The 26,448-nt window shown below is 36.4% G+C and overlaps 1 protein-coding gene across 1 annotated transcript in view; it reads right to left on the bottom strand.

The window, feature by feature from the left end:
• Positions 1-24,429, bottom strand: part of LOC125227631 (myosin-VIIa) — a 55,500-nt gene extending 31,071 nt beyond the window's left edge. Inside the window, exon 1 of the mRNA XM_048131988.1 lies at positions 24,257-24,429. The gene's annotated coding sequence lies outside the window, so the exon portion shown is untranslated. The remainder of the gene's footprint in view (positions 1-24,256) is intronic.
• Positions 24,430-26,448: the final 2,019 nt, after the last annotated feature.

The raw sequence follows: 26,448 nt of genomic DNA, 5'->3' as shown, positions 1-26,448 counted from the left end.
TGGGTGATTTAACTATTCATTCATTCATTTTCCACGATTTCGCTGCTATTGTTATTTTCCAATGCTAAATATCTATAGCTACAGCGCTCTATGTATCTATACGTTTAAGTATAGTGTATAGTCACCGACAATAATGTCGCACAAAAATGCCGCAAAAACATCTGACACAATCTTAATCGTATTTCTAGAGTTATGAAAGCTTATGAAATATTTATGCAAAAATGTTGTACGATATTTTTACCGGTGACTGTACCTTTGTCAAATCCTCAAATGTGACGTACCTATAGTCGTATCATAACCACTCGCCGAAATATTCAACAAAGACAATGTCAAATACAATAGGCGAGACGACTAAATAAAAACTAATTAGTCCGTCAGTTAGATTATCAAAGAAATTTAGACACGTATTTTTTTATTTTTTCTCGTAAACGAAAAATGACGACGGCATCGTGCGTTGAACGTCACGTCTAGGTACAATTTTTACTTAGAAGTGACGTCACAAGCCCCCACTCCGGAACTTTGCTGCTCGTCTATATCTTTGCATTTTTTCATTAATTAGAAAAAGTGAAAAATATGTGTTCAGTATTTTTGGACAATCTAACTGACGGACTAAACAGAATGCCATTTTTTTTATGTAGTCGTCATCCCTATTATACTGAAGTTACACCGAAAGTAACAGTAGTTACTTAGAAAGACAGTTTTCACCGATTTTCCCAAACGTCTCAATAGAACACAACTCGCCGGCCACAGGGAATGAACTCCCAGATATTTCGCAACTTGCCCATTGTTCTTTCACGATGCTCTTATTGTGCCTCTCCCGCGCATCCAAAAGAGCCTCTCCAACTGTAAATTAACTACACTTACTGCTTTTTTACTCAGTAAAGTTTTGTTCGCAGGTGAGTACAGCTTTATTGAGATGAAGGTCGGAATCCCAGTCTTGTTTTGTTTGCGAAGTTTGTAATATAAATTTTCTGCGTAACTGAGCACTGGTTTAGGACCGGTTGCGTAGGATCTTAAATTGCTTAGTGTAATCGTTGGATTATATCCTGCACAAGATATGAAACAACATTAAGGTACCTATCTACATCCACTCGTTACAAGCCGGATCTGTATTAGTTTGTTAAGTTCTGACTCTGAGAGCTTACCACGAGTAATGGTAAAATATCATAGAAATAAGGCAGTTAGCAAATATTCTTTCTTTTCGCGTTACCTCTAGCTAAAACTTTTATGTCAAAAGAGTGACGGGACTCACGGGACTGACGGGTCAGATCGTATGGTCGGTAATGTCGGCAGTCTGTATATTTTATAGGAAAATTCGTTATGTTGCTTCAGTAGGTTGGTTTAGGTTGCCCAAAAATAGAGTAGGTACGTAGTCTTCTTCGACAGGAAACAAAAAAAATATTTTCAAGATATGCTTAATTAGCAATTTAACGAACTGCGCCCACACATGCATAAGTCCAAAACAGTCCTTCAACACTTATTTATATTTACCTACCATTTCAAACATCACATATTTCAAAGGATTCAATACGCAAACATGCGTATTGTTCACGCTCACACGTCTCACAATATAACTTTTTAAACTTAACAAACCGCACTGAAACAGGAATAATAACAAAGGACTCGGCATTCGGTTGGAATTTTAAAACGTCCAGGTGCCAAGTGCTGTATTGTTTTGAGCTAAGATTTTGCCGTTTAAGCTTTTCACACTCGTGCTTAAAGGGCAGTCATATTTTTACGGCGACAGAGCATTAGAAAGACTAATGAAGAAAGCAAATTAGCTAAGTGAATAGGCACAGAATTTATACGCTAATAGTGATTTGCCCAATGAAAATGTCCAATGAAGGAAAATTTCCCTCTATGAATACTCTAGATGAGTTTAAAAAAATAATAGTTATTTGTTATACAAGGGGGCAAAGTTGTATTTTAACGCCGAGTGTGGAATTGAAAAACGAGCAAGTAAAAGGATTCTATAGTTGAACCACGAGCGAAGCGAGTGTTTCGATAATAGAATCCTGAACTTGCGAGTTTTTTAACACACGAGAAGTAAAATACATTTGCACCCGAGTGTAACACAAAACTTTTCCCCTCACTAATAGCGAGGAAACTACAACGCAAAAAATGCGTTTATCACTGCTTCCAGTAGTTCCACAGGTGGTAAATCATCTTTATTACTAGATTCACCTACTTTTATCAATTTTAAAGCAGTTAATTTGACTTTATTCAAGGTCAAATTACTTTACCCACTAGTGGATAAAATGCGTTTTTACCCGCTGGTATTAAAAGACAAAACACGTGTTTCCGAGCTAGTGAGGGGAAAAATATATTTGCACCCGAGTGTAACACAAAACTTTTCCCCTCACTATAGCGAGGAAACTACAACGCAAAAAATGCGTTTATCACTGCTTCCAGTAGTTCCACAGATGGTAAATCATCTTTATTACTAGATTTACCTACTTTTATCAATTTTAAAGCAGTTAATTTGACTTTATTCAAGGTCAAATTACTTTACCCACTAGTGGATAAAATACGTTTTTACCCGCTGGTATTAAAGGACAAAACACGTGTTTCCGAGGTAGTGAGGGGAAAAAATCTTTTGGGGTGTCTGAGGTTTTGAGTGATACCGGAAACACGTTGTATATCTTCCTGAGTCCCAGAAGCATTTGTTTTCTTTTTGAATTTGGAACCTTTTGTTTCTTTTTGCTCTGTAAAAGTTCAAAATAAATTTTGGAATACCAATTACATTCTAAATTCAAACCTAAATCTCTTTAGTCTTTTTCATTGTGTACCTACATGCGCCGATTCAATGAACTTTGATCTGTTGTTCCAGATAAATGTCTCCGTTGCTCGTTCTTGCTGTCAATTAGCCTCAGATATTATCTACTGCCGTTACACAAACGGTTACTTAAATACGTCTTTGACTGTACAAGATTGAGAGTAAACGTTGCCGTATCGCCAGCATGATCGTCGCGCGGGTAACTAATAGGGTTGCCAACTATCCCGCAGTGGAATTCCGCATACAGTAAACGGCGGTAAAGAATGCACGATGTCTTTGGAAAGTGACAATTAACGTCACATAAGCAAGAAAGAGACAACCTACGAAGACGAAAAACCGATATGCATTCTTTATGGGTGTTTACTGTACGTCCTGTAAAAGATTTTGCTCGTTTTAAGGCTTTTACTAGATTATTATAAGCAATATAACAAGCTTTTTCTTGTAAATGGGGCAATTTCAGAGCGCGAGATTTTTATTCAATGTGACGCACGAGGACCATACATATTTAAATGTGCAATAAATGGCAAAGCCTTATCTTACCCTGATAGGCCGGGTGAGGGATTCCCGCATTTTATAATCAAGTCCCATTAAATTTGGTCGCACATGTACGGCAACTATGTGAAGGTTGGCAGCCCTAGTAGTGAACGCGTCGCACGCGCAGCGGATCTGATCACGCCGGAAGTTCTTTATTCTACACATTTTGCACGAAAAGTAACATTTACATATGATTTGATAGTGACATATGTCGTTTTATATTAGGACCCCTCATCTCGGACGTTCATCTCGCCACGCCTGCCGGAATTCGGGGCAATTATCGATACGTACTACGTACCTATGATTAACTATTAATGTGAGAACGTTTACGCTATTTTAATTTGGTCTCTAGTTGTAGGTTTCGTCAACTGAATTATACCCGAGCAATTGGATCCAATCCAACGTAGAGATTCGTGATGGTTTAGTTGGTAGAAAGAGGTAAGGTATGAACTTAGGTTTTATGCTTATGGGTTAAAATAAACACACAGACCTAGAACACAACTCTTATCAACACACACCACTGAAGAACAAACAACGGACGCGCATTAAAAACAAAAAACGCCTTCGTTGTATTCCAGTCCGTTGTTCATCGTTCGTGCATCTAAGCATAGTGAAATTATGTTTTGTAAAAGATTAAATCTAAACCCATCTTAAACCCGCCGAATCCCAGCGAGGCACGAACCAAGAAAATGCCGATCGGTGCGTGACCCAACATATCCGGTAAAGACAAATTTCATCAGCCTTACTCATCCTAAGCGCTTTATAATCGCCCGCCAATACAGTAGCGCAATATTGGAATGATGATGGAATAATGGAATCGGTACACATTAAAAGGCCATTGTCTTCATTATGACCGGTTTAACGTAAACAAACATTCAATAACATGGACAGGTTAATCCGCGGTTCCCACACTACAGTCCCAGGTCGGATTGTTTAAAGAATTGCCGTCAGGTATGTTTCTACAGATGAGTTGGGTCCCGCTATGTAACGGCGGGCAAGCGACAAACGGCTCAAGACCTGTTGATATAAGTTTGCTGTAGAGGTTCTAATTATTTTTTAGATCAAAATGCATATGCAAAGACACTATTCAATTCAACAGGCATTAAACACATAGGTAGGTACCGAAAATAGTAGGTATAAGCAAACCAGTAAAATTAATGTTACACAATAAACAGAACACATAAACAGATATCTTCTATCATTCTCAACTAGGTTGTAGTTGAAGCTTAATTCAGCACAAAACAATTATTCAAACCGCAAACTCTTCAATGTATTATCGTGATGAGACCAATCAATCTTAGGCCACACAATCAAACATCGTAGATTGGACAAACGCCCATTAAAAGTGAATGAAACTAGAAACATTCGTACACTCACAAAAGAAACCCTTCAAAACGCGGTCATGCCTCACTGTGAACTACGTGTCTATCCATTGATCAGATGAGACAGTTACATCAAACCAACCAAAATATAAATGACAATCTCGCGTCTCTTAAGATAAAGTTTGGAATTCTTTAACTAGGTGAAACTTGGCTGGTATTCTTATACAAATATCTTGATAGCTGACGCCATCTGTTGAATAGTAAATTTACAGACTATTACGAGAGCAGAGCTAGATGAACTTATCTTATCTGTCATCGTAATGGCTGCCACATTGTCCTCATCTACGTGATGAAATCACTTCAACGTCGAGTTTCTATCACGGATAGCTTTGATAATAGTTTTAATAGCTTCACTAACACTTAATGAAGCTCTGACAGAGAAATATTATACGGAAATCGATGTGTCTGATTGAAAAGTACTTGATTCGATTAAGTTTGTGAAAGTCCGTTACGCGCCGAGTATGGAATAGATAGGGAACCAGTGGACATACATAGTGAGCACTTGTCCACATATAGAGGAGCAGGTTGCAATCTTTCTAGGTAAAAATGTTTCACATTGCTTTCATGTTTTGATCACGAACTGGCTGCTTGCATGGTGTAGAATTTGTAATATTTTATGGTTTTGTACAAAAGGTAGCTTGCGAAGATTTTAATTTTCGAGCCCAAGGTTTAAAGAAGGGTTGAATAAGTATATATTAAGTAGCTACTTAACGAGGTTCTTAGCAAAGTGACCTCTTAATCCTACTCGATTAGGACAAACCACACCACACCGGAACCTGACGGTGAAGTTGCGTAAGAAAAGACCTTTGCCACTGCAACACCTAAAGTGCACCAACGTATAACAATTATGGTGACAGAGACGACACAACTTAATGCAGAATAATGACATGACTTCCAATTGCATAGAATTTCCAATTCCGCTATCCGACTGTGTTTACCGGCGTGACCCGCCACCTGCGGTCGCGGCTCAATGAGGCTTCCGTCCGGTTCACGCCTTGCCCTTTGATGCCATGCCTTTTTATTTCTAATGTTAGAGATACTATCCTACGGATCTGAGCCCTATGAGTATTTATAGTAAGTACTTAAGATTTTGTTGATCGTTAACTGCATTGGCAGAATTCCCGTCCTCACAAATGTATTGGCCATGTTTTTAATCGCACCTAGAAATTGTTTCTTTTTGTGAAGAATAAAATTATGAGCTAAATTTTAGACGGTCTTCAAAGAGGAGAAGTTATTTAAAACGCTCTTGAAATAAAACTATGGAAACGGATTAAATCGCGTATAATGAATTTAAAATACATCCCGACGTTTCGAATGGTTCGTTAATATTTCTTGTAAGTGGGTAGCTTTTGCACATTTTAATTTTTCCTCAGTCACCCGTTGACCACGAACGCTGTAAAGAGTTCGAAACGTCGGGATGTATTTTAAATTCATTATACGCGATTTAATCCGTTTCCATAGTTTTATTTCATGAGTAACTATCGCGGTAACCGAAGACAATAAAACGCTCTTGTTTTTCTTGACAAGTTTATTCTACGTATTTTTTATGGCCATTGAATTAAAAACGAGGCGTTTTGACATCTAGATTACACACACCTTACCATTATTGGTGTTTGAAAAGGTCGACCCCTGCGTTTGCGCAATGCGCATGCGGCACAGCGGCGACATGCTTCAACGACGATCGATTATTTTATTACGAGCGCGTCAGCTGTTTCACGACTCGTTTTAATGGAAATAAAGGTAAAAAAGTTATCTACAGTTATCTGTTACCTACTTCATATTATAGGGACTTATGGCCAATTGAAATTTATTGTAGGCAGTTTTACCAACATAGTAATTAAGGTTCCAAAAGGGGTCCTTCGTGCTATTTATTATTATTTTACGAATCGTCACAGAAAACAAAGTTCACTTCTTTACGCCGAGAAAACTAACTGACAGCCCCGCGCTCGCGCCGCCGGGGTTGCCAACATACAAAAAATATATCAATCTTTGGGTAAAATTATGAAATATTTAACATTGTCTTAAAAATATTATATAAATAATTTGTGAAGTTATGAGATTCTTAACAGTCGACCATCCTGACCCAGTGCCTGTCCCAGGCACAACACATGGATAAAAGGAATCAAACAAGCTTTAACAATTATTTTTAAAATTAACTTAAATTAACTTGTAAGTTGTAATCTACCCGAAAACTTGGGATGAACCCTTGAACGAAACTAATATAAAAAAACTAGTTGAGATCACTCGAACCCAGCTGGATTAAAATGTTCTACAATCGGTCTAGTATCAGCTATTCACAAATCAAGCCATTATGTCAGGTTAGTAATTCAATCAGGATAAGTTAGTAGGTAGCGACGAACCACTACATAAATGACTCAATACAGTGAATAGAAAGAGAAAAAATATTTATATATATATGTATATATCTGTACATCCAGTGCAACTCAACTGTAAGTACCTCTGGCCCTCTCGGCCATCCTGCTTTGTTAGAATGTCCTCATTCGTTGGACATTTTGTAGCCTATAGCGTATTATACCTGCGCGATAGCAGTATAACGACCTTCTTTTGCTGAGCTGCACTGAATCCACATTTTACAAACTTATTTGGGACATATTAGGTAAATTTATTCTAAAACGAGAAAGAGCACTCAGTATTCCATCTAATTTAGCAGATAATTAATACACGACTATTTCCCGTTTTCTCTCTTGCTAAATAGAGTTGGAACGCTGGAACTACATTTAAAAACATACATTGAAACAATGGAACAACATTAAATTGAATATGAAATTATTCTGACGATACACAAATAAGAGAAAAACACAAGATGGAATTTCTTGCTAAATGAATCTCATAGTTTCTTACGCCCGTTATGGTAACAGCTAAATTATTTTGAATTTCTTATAGTCTACATCTTGTTTTACAAACACAGATATTTATATTGCATATATAACATCAGATTTACATATCCCAATCTTAAAGTAGGTTATTGCATAATATTAAATTAATCACTCATTGGAATTCCTCATTGTGCATATAATATAAACCTATAACTTTAAAATAGATTCCAGTCGCAACTGTTCATTCCCAGACGTTACATTCCTATATAATTTTGTGCCAAAAACAATATCTCTCCTATAATTATTACTAAAACTAAATAGACTCAATTTACAAAGAACACACAACAACATATATAATAATCATAATAAACAAACGAGTTGTATTGCACGGACCGTTACTTTGACAGCTAAAATAAGTTTTATAACTCAAATAAATTGTAATAAATTTAGAAACCGTGCATTTAAATCTATCACATACTTATTTAATTATGTGATCTTATTTTTGTTTCATTATAGCTTATTTAATATAATTTCTAATTAATCTTGCGCTTTGCAGTTAAAGATATGTGCTTTTAGTCTTATAAACGTACTACAATATCGTGAAATATGCATCCAATTTACATTCGTCACCTCGACTACAAAAAAAAAATACAATAAGAGAAGTAGTCTAACGGATAGGCGTCTGTCTTCAGCTTTGAATAAAAATGATGAAAAAGTACGATCGTTGTACGTCAAATGTACCGCGATGCCGATAGAGATTACCGCTCCATAAATGGTTTTCACATGTGCAATAAGCATATCAAAATCGGTATCTTTCTTGACATCTTCCAACGTGCTAAAGTATTATTTATACAGAACAAGCTGCGTGTATTCACATCCATAGTGAATAATTACAGGCATGGGTCGTTAATATCTGCCATAGCTCAAGTATCATAGCCTAAGTCTTCATTCCGATTCAGTGATCATAGTAGGATGTAAAATTGTGTAGATTACCAGATATTATTATTGAAAATTAGAATATTACAACATGCGGAATCAGTCTATAAGATGTTGTTCCTAATTTTTAATGACTATAATGGGAATGAAGTCTCGACGCTTTTACCTATAGCTAAAACAGATTCCATTTGTTTCAACGAGGTTGTCACGAGTTAGAACCGTACCTAGTACAGCCATTCGTAGCACAAATCCAACATAAATTGACCCTAAGACCCGTTTGTTCATTAAAATCTACGTAGCTTATACACTTTTTTTTTTAATAAATAGTAAGTTTTATCAACCTCTATGCAAGTAAACACTAAGCACTAGTGTAAACAAAATCATAATTGTAAGTAAATAAATACATTATAATTCTATAACAGGATACAGCTCATCTGAATCAACTGCTAAATTTTGATTAGTTCCAGATAATAAATCATACAGCAACTAAATTATTGCACCGTCCACCAGATAATATCTACGATTCTGGGAACCTCAGAGTGTTCTCAAACAGTTTAGAGCCCTTTATACAAAATAGATTCTAGATCAAGATCTTTATACACAACTAATACAATACAAAACTAATTAGCACGTAAGGTTTAACTGTCAGTGTTAATTTTATGCAATAAATTGAATTGAATTGAATTGAATTTATATATGGGTAAATTAGGATATTTTTTTTTTGAAATGTTATTGTAAAGATAAGAATAATTTATTAATAGGAAATATTTTGAAAAACCATGATATCAATATCGTACGGCTCCACACTTGGCTAAACCTGTCACGTGGCAGCCGTATCGTATCAATAATCAACATAAAATAGTAATTGTTTAAGATGTCATATATGACTCAAGTCACTTATATTTTATGAATACACTATAAATAAACTAAAACTACATTAGTGCCATAATTACGTGCAGATACGCAAAATCACTGTATATTATAATAACTATGGAGTTAATTAAAATGGTCACAGGTAATACTAGTATTAATATATTTATGTAAGGTTAATGCGGCCATACCAATATGTCCCGTAGATGTGGTTCTTCAAGTGTGGTTCAAATGTGCCACTCTCAAACAAAAGGTACCACATTATCGCTTAATCATAGGTAATTTGTATAAAAACACGAGCTAAGCTAGCTGATACTAGAGCAGTTTTATGCTTACTTATAGTGAATTACGCCTACAATGCAATGCTAAAGCATTGTCATCTGAAAGGCAAATCCCCAAAATGAGCCCAAAAAGCTCACCTATACTTTTCAATCATTTAATTACAAGGAGACAGAAGCTATTCTAAGTAATGGTTTTGTAATGTACGTAAATAATAAAAATTTTGCGAATAACAAATGTCCTGTAAATTGCAAGTTATATTTAAGTACCAAAAGTCAGATCTCCGATAGTATATAGATCTAACTCGCCTCGTTATAATGCCCAAAACTTTATTTCCGTTGTAGATTTTTTTTTTTTTTTTTGCATTTCGCATCATATAAAATATTATCATTTCGTCACTACTTCATGACTATGTAAAAGTGTTTTATCTTTGTTCTTTAAATTTACTAGTAATACGAGGTTTTTAAAGGAAATCCCAAATACGAATACCGCAATTTAAAATTAACCTAATTAAAAGACAAAAAAACAGCAAATTGAGTATCTAAATTTGACATAAAATTAAATTTACTTTAGGAGGTGTACCTCCAAATAATTCTGAAAATAGTTTGTTTCATATGCTAACTTACAGTGAAAAATGACCATACAGTATGCAGCATTCGAATTATAAGGGAAAGACTTAAAACTGCGACTCAGTCGATATTCCTAAATATTGTATTATTAGTCGATATTTCAATATCATAGAATTTAAGCTTGTTATGGACGCAAAATTAAAATTGTAGATTATCATACATAAAATAGTACGAAAACGTCCTGCGCTAAGCCAACATGCAGTCTCAGCGTTTACGACCAATGTTTTTTTTTTTCTTTACCCCCCTTCAGCCAGCAACTTATACAACTGAACGCTGAATTCTTGTCCACCTCAAGGATCCATCCAAAATGAATAATGGTAGCCCATCGTATCCGCTTGTTTAAGGAAATATCTCGCCGGCTTGTAAGAAAGAAGAAAGACACAAAATAATCATATAACAAATCAGAGACATTATGTTCTGTGCAACGAACGTCTCGTCATGATATGATCAACATTAGTAAGTAACAACTTTCAGGGCTGGACACCACGAGTGCTCTTGCGCAAGCAGTGTTCCAACTTATTTCTAGAAAAATAACAATCTGGCTACCGCTTGTAACCAGCTACTTCAGTCTCCGTCCAGTTAAAACACGAATTTAAGGAAATTTATCGAACCTCTTCGTTAGTTAAATTTCTCTGAAGTAAGGTACTCTTGTGTGCCCATTTTAGGATAGAATAACAAATGTTGCAAAATAGAATTACCTACTAAATAAAATAATAACATATTCGTGGTGTATAATGTCAAAATGACCAAAAATCAAACAAGATGAATACCTAATTAAGCGAGAACATGTCACTTGGTTCAGATCAAGTTCTAAAATGAACACATATAACTTGATGATGTGAAAACATCATCAAGTTATCCATAAAGATGTTAAATTCTTCAAGAATTTCAAGACGATATGAACTCTGAAATTTCATTATTGAATATAATACTGATTAGTCTGCTTACCGTTTACCATCACCTCACATGTATAAACCTTTAGGTGTCGTTCAACGTTAACGATAGAATGTCAGACTACCACTTACACAACCGGTGGTGCTGTGGCCTCAGTCCTGTGTTACGGTGAGATGACTGGCTACCGTTTGCGCATGCTTCGGTCTCATCCAGTATGATCTAAATGATCTGGCTAACGCTTGCACACACCAGGTGCTTTGGCCTCGTCCAGTATAAGCTAAATAATCTGGCTACCGCTTGCACACACCAGGTGCTTCGGCCTCGTCCAGTATAAGCTAAATAATCTGGCTACCGCTTGCACACACCAGGTGCTTCGGCCTCGTCCAGTATTATGATGAAATGACTGACTACCGTTTGCCACACAAGGGCTCCGGCCTCGTCCAGCATTATGATGAAATGTCTGGCTACCGTTTACCACACAAGGGCTCCGGCCTCGTCCAGCATTATGATGAAATGTCTGGCTACCGTTTGCCACACAAGGGCTCCGGCCCCGTCCAGCATTATGATGAAATGTCTGGCTACCGTTTGCCACACAAGGGCTCCGGCCCCGTCCAGCATTATGATGAAATGTCTGGCTACCGTTTGCCACACAAGGGCTCCGGCCTCGTCCAGCATTATGATGAAATGTCTGGCTACCGTTTGCCACACAAGGGCTCCGGCCTCGTCCAGCATTATGATGAAATGTCTGGCTACCGTTTGCCACACAAGGGCTCCGGCCTCGTCCAGCATTATGATGAAATGTCTGGCTACCGTTTGCCACACAAGGGCTCCGGCCTCGTCCAGCGTTATGATGAAATGACTGGCTACCGCTTGCCACAAAAGGGCTTCGGCCTCATCCAGTACAACTGTAGTGGTGTTATCTGAGATAAATTTCAACAATTATAAGTAGACACAAACATAACAACTTCACAGTTTCACATAAACTTAAGCAGTTCAATATTCAAAACAATATAACAATATAAAAAAAGAACAATCAATTTCCTCAAATTAAAACACATTGTGAACTATATGACGGTGTCGATATTTATGACGTTTATCATGAAAGTCACTAATACTCTCACTACTACTAGATAAATGCTTTCGAGAATTACTTCTCCTTCGACTATAGCGCTCAGACGAACTTGAACGATCTCTACTTGTTTTCACGTATTATTATGGCCCACCCTGTATACGTGCGATAAAAAGAATTGTATTCAGTATAACCATTTGCACTGTGTAGGTCACCATGTATGAACGCATTATGGCCCACCCTGTATACGTGCGATAAAAAAATATTCGTATCAGGTATAAACATGGCACTAAGTGGGTCACCACGTGCAAACGCATCATTGCCCACCCTGTATATACATGATTAAAGAAAAACCTTATTTATAATAGTCATGGGAACTATATGGGTCACCATTTATAAATGAATTATGGCCCACCCTGTTTGTGTGATCAAAAAAAACCTTCTTTATTATAGTCATGGGAACTATATGGGTCACCATGTATAAACGCATTATGACCCACCCCGTATATGTGTGATTAACAATTTGTATCAGATTGTTTGGTTGTACTAAAATTTTATTTGACGGGTATAGATTTATTTTAAACTACTTGATGTTAAATCAATTTAACCCTTAGGTATCGCATGCAATAGTTCGTTTATCATTATACATTTATATATATATATTTTTTAATGCAGTTTTGAGAATTTAATAATGTGTAATACCAACAATATGGGTCGACCCGTGGACCGTAGGAATGTGGCCATCCAATTTAATAAAGATGGACGAAAACATTATGTATAAGTGAAATTGTTCTGTCTTTGTTTTATTAGAATCTTAATGTCAGAATGTAAAATATATTATTTTTTTGTTATTGTTTTGAGTTGAGGATGATAAAACCCAATAAGCACTAGTTATTGAATGTAGTTAGTATAATAAGTACTTGATCAGTTTAATCCACTAAAATATTCTGATGAATAATTCGTAAGTATAACTAGTCACTTTTATTTTAGTTCTATATAAACGTTAAATGTAAAAATTCCTATATATAGAAATAAGTAAATAAATAAAAACTAAAACTAAAAGTCCCTGCGGTAAGGTGTCGCAGGCGCTGGCTACATTACCTCGCTGGACTGTCAAACTGATCCGTATATATTACATGATAATGTCATAAGCTTTTGGCAGAATCACTTAATTGAAACTGTGTGAAGCCACCATTAACAAAACCAAATCAATAACCAACGAGTAAGCCACTTTCCCGCTATGCTACTGTTTGTAATGGATTGTCTTGCTATATTCCTTCATCTCAAATACTATTTAGGATTTGAAAAATTGTACACTAGCATCTTGACTTCTTGAGGTAGCAATTGCAAGCAAAATTTCATTAGCCCAAATTGGCCCGTTGAATAACCGGATTTCATAAGAACTTATTTATCATTATTGTATTTTTATTATGAAATCATAACAATTTAACCGAAATATATGCTAAAACCCTATAAATATGAGCTCTATATGCAGCTCTAAAGTTTTTGTAATGACAGTTAAGTAGATAATGTACGCTTGGCACATTGTGCAGGCTACTATGCAGATACAGTTTTTTTTATCTATTACAACTCAGAGGACTTCATATTGTGATTTATTTACTCAATATAATTTCATTTGAATTATTTAGAGCATTTTACATTCCTGTTGTGTTTTATTCATTGACAAATTGTATGGCTGTAATTACAATCATCCAACATTCATCAATGATATTATTAACCATTTTAAAGTAAATCAGTGTGTAAGAATATTACAATTATGGTTTAATAACAAATAAGCTTTGGTACGTAACACGTAACACTGACTACAAGGCCGTAACTGAAAAGTAGACTACTACCGAACAACAATATGAAAGGAAAGAACTCTTTGACAAAGCCGGTTATTACCAAGTGTGCTAATGAAAATAAAGTTAAATATAAATCATTGCTAATAGTGACATGATTATTGTTGTATTCACCATGTTTCTCAACATAATGAATAGGTAGAGCACGCTCAGTTCGCTACACATATTATCGATATTCGTGGGTGACTTTTCTACGTAATTTAGTTACTATGCTACGAGAATATCTTAACCCGTAAACAATAACACAAGTTACTTAATCCACCTTATGTTGAATCGAGGCTCGAGTTTGTCCGAGCTAGTAGTAGAACATAACTATTTTCTTGCAAATAACCTCAAATATTACGACATTTTCTGTTTGCTTTCAGGGCACAAAACATGTTATTTATATTAATTGTTCAGTATATCAGTAACCCCCGATAACTACGATCGATAATTAAGTACGAAATCGTATGAGTAGCAAGCCGGCTCAGATTGAAAAGAAAAACAATTCTTACATACCAAGTTGTCCTTGATCCTTTACTTACAAAACACAATTCTGTGGGTTTGAGAACTTATGTCACTTCTGAATTTTTACCAACATAGTAATTAAGGTTCCAAAAGGGGTCCTTCGTGCTATTTATTATTATTTTACGAATCGTCACAGAAAACAAAGTTCACTTCTTTACGCCGAGAAAACTAACTGACAGCCCCGCGCTCGCGCCGCCGGGGTTGCCAACATACAAAAAATATATCAATCTTTGGGTAAAATTATGAAATATTTAACATTGTCTTAAAAATATTATATAAATAATTTGTGAAGTTATGAGATTCTTAACAGCAGTGAGATCGATTCCTCTAAGACCTTTTCGTCTATTGCAGATAACTTTTAAACCTCGGCCACACGCGTTTTGAAAGCGTAGGCGGAGCGTTAGCGGAGCGCAAAGATAGCGGTGCGCCGGACGAACGCTGGCGTTGCGCCCAGCGGACGCCGGCGGGAAGTAACGAGCGAGGATTGCGATCGTAGCTCCAGCGTTCGTCCGGCGCACCGCTATCATTGCGCTCCGCTATCATAACGCTTTATGTATGGCGGAGGCTTTAGACGTTTAGACAGCGGGTTTGGTTGGTGACTGTGGAAGCTGAGGCGTGATCGGTACGAACAATTTTTGGCAGGGGAAACTCATATACCACCTGAGGTTCCAGACCCAATTTGTTTTAAACTAGGCTTAATAGCATAGTTTTCAGGAAGCGAAGGTTTCCCAGGCTTGGTAGGCGATTATACCTACTGATATGTCTAGCTTCGTATCGTACAGTCTTTAAAGCGCAGCATCGGTCTTCCAACTTTCCTATTACTTAGCAACTAAACCTGGCAAGAGACGAGGTATTCTAGAGGAGGGTTCAATTTGGTGCATAGTATATGGCGTTGGTGAAACACTATACGTTATGTAATCGTATGTAATAGGTAAGTAGTTTGACTAGTGTGTAAGTTAGTGCAGAAATAGCAGCATTCTATCACGTCGCGAATAATACGACATCCTGGCTGCTTATAATATTCCCGTTCGTGCGTTAATTGTAACTCCAAACTGATTGTACATCAAAATTTGTAACTTTACAGAATCAGCATATAGTAAAATATGTACAGTCACCTACAATAAAATGTTACTCTACGAACGCTGAAAAAATGCGTGACACGCTCTTAGGGCTCTACAAACAAGATGAGGTCTGATACTTTTGCCGCCACGCCATCCTTACGTCACATGTTATTGCAGGTTATTGTACCTACTAAGATTTAAATAGAACAACCTGAATATGACGAAAAGTAAAATAAAAAAGGATTAGTTCCTGCCGTACTTAGAGAAAATTTATCTATTATGACACTCATACCTATCGTCCACACAACAACAAATCGATGCGTACTTCGTTGGTAAGGCTTCTTGCATTGACCCCAGTGTAAGAATATTAGCAGAGCAGTAAGTAGATTAAGTGGTACTATTTTTAACAGTTTTGACACTAAACATTGGTATAAACAATACAAGCAAAGTTAGGTAGGTTACAAGTGCCCCCAGTCGAGATTTGCCCCGCTGTACCTTATGTAAATAAAGAGGAATCATGCAAGTAGACATGATAGTAACTTCGTCACTTTGTGGGAGTTTTATGTTATTTCTACTCAAAATCACGAATGCATAACCCTAGTAGAAAAAAATTTAAAATGACTACAAAAAAAAAGTGTATGAATAATTTTTAAGAAAAAAAAACCGTCGCCTTTCGGGTTCTGGTGAAAGCTACTTGCGAATGTTGGATTATGTAGAAATGTGTAAGTATTTTTTTAAACTGCTTTTAATGCTTTAATTATTAGATGGCAACACAAATGAATATACGTATAACGTTAAGGTTTGAGGAGTTTCCTCAATTCCTCATGAATCCGATTATATTATAAGAAATCGAAGCTTGACAAACTTTGACTTCAAAACTCAATATGCTTAACAAACATAACTAAATAAATGTCACTGTTCTGATCTTAAATGCATGCTTTTCTTACAAAAATACCAAAGTCACTAATGAGTGTGCCCCGTTCAGGTTTGAGGAGTTCGGTTCTGACCATCATCAGAAATTCCACTGCACCAAATGTCACTGTTCTGGACGAAAGTGCATGCTGTTCGTATAAAAATACCAAAGTCACTATAAGCGTGCCGTTCAGATTTGAAGAGTTCCGTTCTGGCCATCATCAGCAGTTCCACTGCACCAAATGTCACTGTTCCGTACCTAAATACATGCTGTTCCTTTAAAAACACAAAAATCACCATATGGATTTCTCCAGGATCCCATCATCAGAACTGGGTTCTGAGAAAAATGGGACCAATCTGTATGCATATACATTCAATCAAAAAAAAATTTTTCAAAATCGGTCCAATAACGACGGAGATATCGAGGAACAAACATAAAAAATTAAAAAAAAAAAAACATACAGACGACTTGATAACCGTCCTTCTTGAGATATGAGGCGACGGTTAAAAATGGTAGCTAGGTAGCAGAGAGGAAGTAGGTAAAGGACAACTTTAAATAAAATGAACCAACTGTAACTACATATGCCCGTGGAAGTGTCAAATTTATCACACGTAAAAGCTGCATTTATGCAAACAGCGACGAATTTATTGCACCTTTCAGCAGTTTCTACTGGGGCCTAGAAATTTTAGAAAGCGCGACCTTCGACGTGGCTACTTCGTTACTTTATTTAACGAGTGGCGTACGTATGTGCAACATATTCCGATTCCAAGCAATTTTTTCGGCCTTCGACGTAGGACCATAAATTGAGTTTTTAAAATTTTCAAGTTTTTTTTTTTCGGGGAATCTGTTTCGAGTGCCCGCAAATGGCTTAACTATCTGCAATCAGCAAAGTCTTCTGAAGGTATCCACAAAGTGACATCGTAAGGACCCGATTATCTTATGATGGTATGCACAAAGTGGCATCGTAAGGACCCGAATCAAGTATATTTTTCGGCCTTCGATGTAGGAGCGTAAGTAAAATTTTTCAAATTTTCATTTTTTTTGGGAAATCTAATGAGGTCCTAACGATTCTAATATGTGAACAAACGTGAACTAACGTATATCTAGCGAAAAAGATCAAAAAAACTTGCAAAAAGTGTTTTGGGGTGGCTAGCGTGAAGACAGCCACCCCACTTTGAAAAAAAAAAGGAATAGGGTCCTGACGATTCTAATATGTGAACAAACGTTAACTTACGAATATCTATCGATAGAGATGAAAAAACTTGCAAAAAGTGGTTTGGGGTGGCTAGCGTGAAGACAGCCACCCCATTTTGATTTTGAAAAAAAAAATGATGTAAGGATCGGGTCCTAACGATTTTACTTACTGAACAAACGTGAACTAACGATGAACTAACGATTCTGATATGCCATTTGTCAAGCATAATAAATCACACTTATTTAGGTAAATACTTAATTACGCTGAGAAAATTATTTTGTTAATCAAAGAGCTTGCTGCACGCAGGTACAGTCAACCAACTGAAACCCTAGGCCACTCTAAAACCATGTAAAAATGACAAGTAGTAAGATATTTCATACAATCTGATTTAAAACGTCACTATGACATAGTTATACAGTGGCCTAGGGTTACAATTGGTTGACTGTACCAAGTATCTCGCGCGACCCAAACTTAGGAAATGGATGAAAATAAATAATAGAAGACTAAAAAAAGTTTTCCCCTCACTAGGAGTTTTCCTCTCGGAAACACGTGTTTTGTCCTTTAATACCAGCGGGTAAAAACGCATTTTATCCACTAGTGGGTAAAGTAATTTGACGTTGAATAAAATCAAATTAACTGCTTTAAAATTGACAAAAGTAGGTGAATCTAGTAATAAAGATGATTTACCACCAGTGAAACTACTGGAAGCAGTGATAAACGCATTTTTTGCGCTGTAGTTTCCTCGCTATAGTGAGGGGAAAAGTTTTGTGTTACACTCGGGTGCAAATGTATTTTACTTCTCGTGTGTTAAAAATCTCGCAAGTTCAGGATTCTATTCTCGAACCACTCGCTTCGCTCGTGGTTCAACTATAGAATCCTTTCACTTGCTCGTTTTTCAATTTAAAATACAACTTTGCCCCCTTGTATAACAAATAACTATAATCGATCAAAAGTCGCATCTTATTAGGATTTGGTTCTACTCTATACATATGGTTCTTTTGTGGAAAATCGTCTTGACGTAGGAATTTATTTACAATATAAAAGGAAATTTTACCTAAAAAGGACTTTCCCTACTATTTCAATCTCGCGTCGCACATATATTAAACAGTAATTAGTGCTGATTTTGCCATAATAATATATGTAAGTATTACAAAATCAATATATAGAATTGATATAATATACCTAATTACATACCTACTTAAATAAAATATTAATGTTCATTTAATGAACTCTTCATTACGAACATGAATAAAAGATCATTTCTTTTACTATTATAACATTTAATTACGATTACCAGCGTCACGCACAGCAACTTATAGATATTATAGGTAATATATGTACATTATGTACATAGTATATTATTATTTATCACCATAATATACCCATTGAGACTTATTTACATCTCCCTTGAGTAGTTACATATTTTAATCGTATACCTATATAGGTATTCATTAAGCTATATAATAAATCAGTTGTTTACTATAATAATAATAAAAAAAATAAGCGTAGGGGCATAACTATGTTCCAAATATGTGAGTGTGCACGGGGAAACGTCCCACTGTCCCACTTTGTCGATTGCTATAAAGCCGCTTTGACAGTTTATTCATATAAAGATCAGTCCGCTGTCAGTTTATTCATGTAACCGACAAAGTGGGACGTTTTACTAAACACACTCACATATTATTATGTAGGCTATTATTATGTAGCTTACATCAAACTGTCTAAAAATATTTATATGAAATAAACTCTGTCAAACAAGTCTGTCAGTAAATAAGAACAAAGAAAACTATAGGTATCCTTTTCTCTAGCACCCTGAAGAAAAGGATGCATATAGTTTTCTTTGTTCTTATTTACTGACAGACTTGTTTGACAGAGTATATAAATTTGTATAAACTGGATTCGGGGCTGCCGTCCCCTATCGTCATAATAACATGATGACCTAGCTCGCGGCGACCCTCAGTGAAAGTGCTCACTTTGAAATTCAACCCGCGGCGGCGGTTTCGCCACTTTTTAGGACATATTCCGAACGCAAGTGTTTCCTGTGCCCTTTAAAACGCCGCTCAAATGTTAATGCACTGTCTGAACTCTTATAAAAAAAAAACACGATGGGAATTCTGCAGATTGTGTGTGAAATTGAGACGGTCAGTGATCGATAGCAGATTTTTTTTGTCTGATTTTTGGTGATTTTTTTTCCTACAGATACATACATACATATAATCACGCCTGTATCCCATAAAGGGGTAGGCAGAGCACATGAACTACTAAGTTTCAGTGCCACTCTTGGAAAAAAGGGGTTGAAAGAAATCCAAATTGTGACATTGCAGTGACAGTTTGCCAGCCTCTCGTCTACGCGCCACAATTTAACCCATATCCCACAGTCGACTTCTACGACACCCAAGGGAAGAAAGGGGGTGGTGAAATTCTTAAATCTTAAATGTGGCTATAAAGGTATTAGATACGTATTTAATTAGGTGCTAATTTTCCCATACCTGAAGCACACATAAGTACCTAACATATTATGATACTTTATGACCTCAAGAATGCATTATAATCTGTCGAGTTATTCTAGCCCACAGTGTATAAGTTGGATTATCTTCCTACCAATTGTGACGGTAACAGAATGGTAATAGATAGGTAGCTGATGCCTTTTTTAAACCGCCGTAAACAATGCCGTGGCATTCGACCCCGCGTTTAGTTTGCATCTTTTGTTTTGTCGTAAAACTTTCACTGAATCATGCTATTCATGCTTACCTCTGACGATAAGAAAGTAGAAATAACTAAACGTAGATAAAATAATTATTTAAATAAAAAATATATCATCACTAATGGCACTTCTAGTAATTAAATGCATAGATTTATTGATATACAGGTAGGGACTAAATAACCATAATTAATCATGAAATATATGAATAAAACAACACTTTTTTTGTTGACGAGAGAAAGAAATTATTATTATAGGTAGATATTTAGACACGATTTTTTGAATGGCTAACCATCTTCAACTATGATTAGGATATACTTACTACTTATACTTAGTTACTTACATACTTTATATACCCCAAAGTAAAGTTGGGCGCATGTTTAGAAAAAAATATTACTAGGTACTTACTATAAAAACCTATCAGCTCGGCGGATACTTAGTTAAGAGGGCTTTCATGTGAAAAATAGTGAAATCGCAACCGAGCGCTTAATCATACCGTGTGTGGTATCAAATTGAAGGGCTTTGCGAGTAGTTTACAAATATATAACATATAATAGGACTTTTACTACTTGGTCTATTAAAATATGAGAAAATGTCCAAAAGTGGTAATAATTGTAACGGTGAAGGCTCGTTTTCAAAAAATTGCCAAAAATATATAACAGAAATTTATAATCACTAAGGAATAAGAGCAATTTTAGTAAACGTTGCAGATTAATTTTGTACGAAAATAACTTCAATGTGATGTAGATTTTCAAAGAAATTGTCACTTAATTTTAGGTAATTTCTGTAAAAAAATTCAACTCGTCTTAGCCTCGTTTACTCTTTTTCAAAACCTTAATTATAATAAAAATGTAGTCTGAGAAGATGGTAGTACAGGATATACCATAGATGTCATATATACCATAGATCAAGCAAACGTATCTACTTAGCGTGTCAAATGAACTCAGTGAAATCCACTGAGTTGTCCGTCTTTAATCGCAGCTTGCAGCTTTCGGGCGTCTATTTTTGTAAGTTGAAGTCAATCAAAACATAAAAAATGCCTCGTTACGTGATATTCAATTGCAACAACACAAAAATTATGAACAATCAAGAGCCTGAGACATATTTAAAATTACAGGCAAGAAACAACTTCAGTACAAAATTTGACACGCTCGGCCCCTATACAAATAGATGAACTTGTTTCTTCTATCTAGTTCTGTGGGATATACGTATTATAAATTTACCAGTTTCAGTATTCAAAATTGTCCAAATTTGAAATAAGATCGACTAATTCAGCGCTATGCGCGGGTTTTCCTAAACGTGCATCAGAAAAAAAATCATAAATAATTTAGTGAGTTAGTTTTCGAAAATCCCGTCTGATAAGAATCTAGATAATAAAAAGATGCTCTAATTGAAACTTTCATTAAATATATCTATTAGATAACGGAAAGTGTAGTATTTCACCGACTAAAATTATCAATTTTACATTATTTTGACGTTTTTCTTGAAAGCAGCCTTAAATAGCCTCAAGCAGGAAAACTAAACATAATTCCATACTCAAAGTAGGTATTTCGAGTGGGAATGTCCGGCGCAGACAGAAGTGGTGATCATGTCAGTCATCCGCATCCATGCTCATAACTTGTCATCAACCACACCACGCAAGGACGAATCTCAGATCGGAAAATACAAGATAGATAGGTATTTATACTCTTCAACAGTTTCCAAATGAAACCTCCGAACTGGGTACTTAATTAACCTATCGAACCTGATATATTTGACGACCGGTCTGGCGCAGTCGGTAGTGACCCTGCCTGCTGCGCCGCGGTCCCGGGTTCGAATCCCGGTAAGGGCATTTTATGTGATGAGCACAGATATTTGTTCCTGAGTCATGGATGTTTTCTATGTATATAAGTATTTATATATTATATATATCGTTGTCTGAGTACCCACAACACAAGCCTTCTTGAGCTTACCGTGGGCCTCAGCCAATCTGTGTAAGAATATCCTATAATATTTATTTATTTATTTATATGAATATGGCCAGAAAGTTTTTTTTTTTGCAAATAATGAGCCGTAATTTTGATTTCATCTTCGAATGTTCTTTTATAAGTAATGTCAAATGAGACCATAAACTTAGTCGGATCAAAAACTAAATTCTTATACCAAACAAACCCCCGAGTTTTAAGTTTAACATACATAATATTCAATTGACCTATAACTTTATTTTTAGCTCCATCATATTTTGTGTTCACCATGTATAAGGTATGTATAAGTCACAGGTCACATCAGACCTGTTTTTCAAGCGAAGTCATCGTTTATAAGTGATCAACTAATCATTTAGTTTATAAAGACATGTCAAATTTTCAAAGCATAATTGTCTATCTATACAAAAGACTTCAACGACGTTTTGGACTTAAATGCAGCTTAAATAAATATAAATTATTTTAGAGATAGTAAATAAGACATTGTTGCATTGCATTGAATGGAATGTGCTTATATTTCGTTGTTTTGTAAATAGATGGAATAAGTTTTAGTGATGGGGATTCATAGGTATGTTGTAATAAAGACCAGCGTCAAATACGTTTTATCTATGCAGGAATTTAAAAAAAAGACTTCCGTTGCGTAAGGGCCGGGCCTTCCCTTAAGATTACCACCAGAGTAATATGTTCGGAATCTAAATTAAATTTCTTGATCTTGAAATATACCTATTTATGTATAAATCAATGATGATAATCAAGAACTGGTTTTCAAATGTATGAGCATTGACGTTAAGGATTAATACAACCTTACCCCATTACAGATTGTTTTAAACCTGTTTGATATCTCATACCACTTGTGTTACAGACCTATTGTGTTGTTGTAAGGACGCAAAATATGTATGTGGGTAAATACATCAAGATGCAGAAGATATTGCTAAGTTTCTATCACCTAACCATAAACGATTGAGAATAAACATTTATTTTGTAGATTAAATAATACAATAACAAAATAGTGTAGGTATTCAACAGGTATAACACTCAACAAACAAGCAAATAGTCGAGTTAGAGAGTCATCGATAATTTCGAAACATTCGGCGTTCGCACATCGCACATTATGTACTTACCTATTTACGTGCCGTACCGCGGCAAGTGCAAACACCGAGTTTTTCTCCAATAGGTATTTACCTACAACAATAGTCCGTGGAGACCATGTGTTTACTACTTTCCATGGGAACCGACTCCCATTGTTGACAACGAGAGCAACCAAAACTTAAGCGCTTTGAATGTAGCCTTTCATAAATATATTCACATATTCATATTCAGACAGATGAAAACTTAATTTAAGCCTATATTTATATTTCACCGAAGACCCGAAAGCGAGTTTTTATTTATTTGCAACCGGTTATCAGTCCGGAGCCGTACTTTGGAAAAGTAAACGATTCCAATAAGACTCTTTTACCAGTTAGCAATTTAGAACGTAAAGAATTTAACATATTTGCCGTCACTTAACTTTCATCCGCAACGGTAAACCGGCGCCTAATTCCATAAAATTTTAACTAACAAATGATTTAGTGTGATTTTAGCCGCTTTCTTCATGTTTCACTAAGTAAATATCTTCGTTAACTGACTTAGTGTTAGTCACGCGGATATAAAGTCTAGGTGTTACAGAGTAAACAAGGGCACGGCGACGTGGAACATAAATCTCGCGATCATCTCAAAAGTGGAGCGCTATGCGCGTGCGACTATGAAATTCAAATCAATCAGACCCAGTGGTACCGTTAGATAATCGCGTCAGTCACCTGATCGCACAAACAGAGATAGGTCACAGTGTCACGTAGGTATTTACTATTTACCGTTAGGATCCGCGAGGGCTAGGGGCTGCGAGGCATGTCACACACTAGGGTCACGGGCACTTTGTCACAGGCACTGCACGTCACAGATCCTTTGCATGTCGCGCGCGGGCCGCGTCGGGAGCGCTCGGCGCAGCCAAATGCGACAGACCGTGAATCTTAACCTACCTGTGGAGCTTGCGTGTCGCGGCACCAACGGACCGGGGCGACTGCTTTACCGACCGAGCCTGCCGCCATCTTTCATATGCATACTACTCATACCGCTCACCTAAGCAATTTTCAACAAAAAATATACAACTTCCACTCTAATTTAGCATTACACTTCTAGTTAAATTTAAAAACAACTATTTTCACGTCAAAAATATAGTTTTCTGTAATAAAGTCACCGTCAAAGCCTTAAACTGCATTACCGACGCTGTTTACCGCCATCTAGCGTTAGATCATATAACTATTTAACTCTTTAGAAGGCTACATCGGCATCGTTAACACGGTGTTAACTTTCAATTAACTTTTAATTACTACTTAATTGTGTACATTTGCTATTTTTTTATCAACAACCTAGTAATCACTATGATTATATTCCCTAATTAACCATGAATCAGTTAATGGGATTAGTAGTTTGACCTAAGCAGGTAGCCCGGCTCACCTGTTTGTTGACTCAGATGACTCAGTAGAGTTAGATCGTTGTTAAATTGATGCGGGTGTGTTAGCACAGGTGGCGCCACTAGTACTTTAAAAGCCTTCAACTTGATTAATCGGATTCGATTTATAGTAATTAGTTTGTTCTAAATGTGCTAATAAAGTTTTAATAAGGTTTTAGTGAAAAGTGCTTTATGATTATCATGTAATCTAAGGCTTAAATTTACAAGCCCAGAATGTGGTGTGTAACATCCTATTTTTTTGTCTAACGGAGCCGGAAATCAGCAACTTCGTATTAGCCCGTTGGAAGTTGAAGCTTTTCGGCCGGACGATAGGTAGATACATAGAAATATAAGAAAATATCTTGAGGAAACTGGAATGGCCGCTCGTGCTGTGTCGGGTATTCAATTTAGCATAAATATTCCTACACCAAAATAATTATTGCCATAATAACAATTAGGATGATCGTATAAATTATAATTATGGCAAATCGGTCGCATCGACCTCAAGGCCTTGACTGTTCATTGACTTGGTCCTTCGAGCCGGATACGTTTGCAAATGTTTATCAAACTGTTATAATTATGATAAAAACCTGCAAAGGTCTTGGAAAAAGATGTGATTATAAACACAAGCTAAAACAGAGCCAAACACAGCTAAAGTAGATGGCTCTTTACAATGCCGTAAGTTTTATAGTAAGGGGATAAGTAATCAAACGGCAAATTTCGACAGTCGAAGTTTACCGCTTAATGCGGAGATCGACCATCGAAAGGTTTTTAAAATTTATCCATTCCAGGGTGGCTAGCCGAATGGCACAATCGCTCACGAAACGCTCACGAAACGAAGCGCTAGTAGATATCTATCTCTATCGCGCTTGCTTATTGGCGCGACAGAGCCAGCGGCGTATCGCTTTCGTTTGGCGTCGGAGAAATGCCATTCGGCTAAGGGGCCAGGGTGGCTAGCCGAATGGCACAATCGCTCACGAAACGCTCACGAAACGAAGCGCTAGTAGATATCTATCTCTATCGCGCTTGCGTATTGGCGCGACAGAGCCAGCGGCGTATCGCTTTCGTTTGGCGTCGGAGAAATGCCATTCGGCTACGGGGCCTGGTTTTTAACCGCCCGACGCAAAAACGACGACGGGGTGTTATAAGTTTGACGTGTCTGTCTGTAAGTCTGTGCCATCGTAGCTTTCGAACGGATGAACCGATTTAGATTTCGTTTTAAATGATTCACGGTTAGTTTCATTAGACTTATATTGACCGGGATATAGACCGTGATCACATTTTTGATTATTATTGAGGTCCCGATATTTCGACGCAGTTCGTTTTTTTGTTTGAAAGCTGAATAGTCGGGAGTGTTCTTGAAAATATGTCATGTTAAAAATATGTCATTATGGAGTTATGCTATGATAATTATTACCAGGCGTCAAGGTTCTAAAATATTTTAAAAATATAGGTAGAAGGCGAAAACTGTGTCAGGTTTTTTAAACAAAATTATTTATATTTTATGGGAAATATCTCCATAATTTAGTAGGCTCCTGAAATTCTAAGGTCATT

Source organism: Leguminivora glycinivorella, chromosome 6 (genome assembly GCF_023078275.1).
Source record: "Leguminivora glycinivorella isolate SPB_JAAS2020 chromosome 6, LegGlyc_1.1, whole genome shotgun sequence".
NCBI lineage: Eukaryota > Metazoa > Arthropoda > Insecta > Lepidoptera > Tortricidae > Leguminivora > Leguminivora glycinivorella.
Note: the sequence above shows the minus strand (reverse complement) of the source record. Positions and strands in the feature narration are given on the sequence as shown.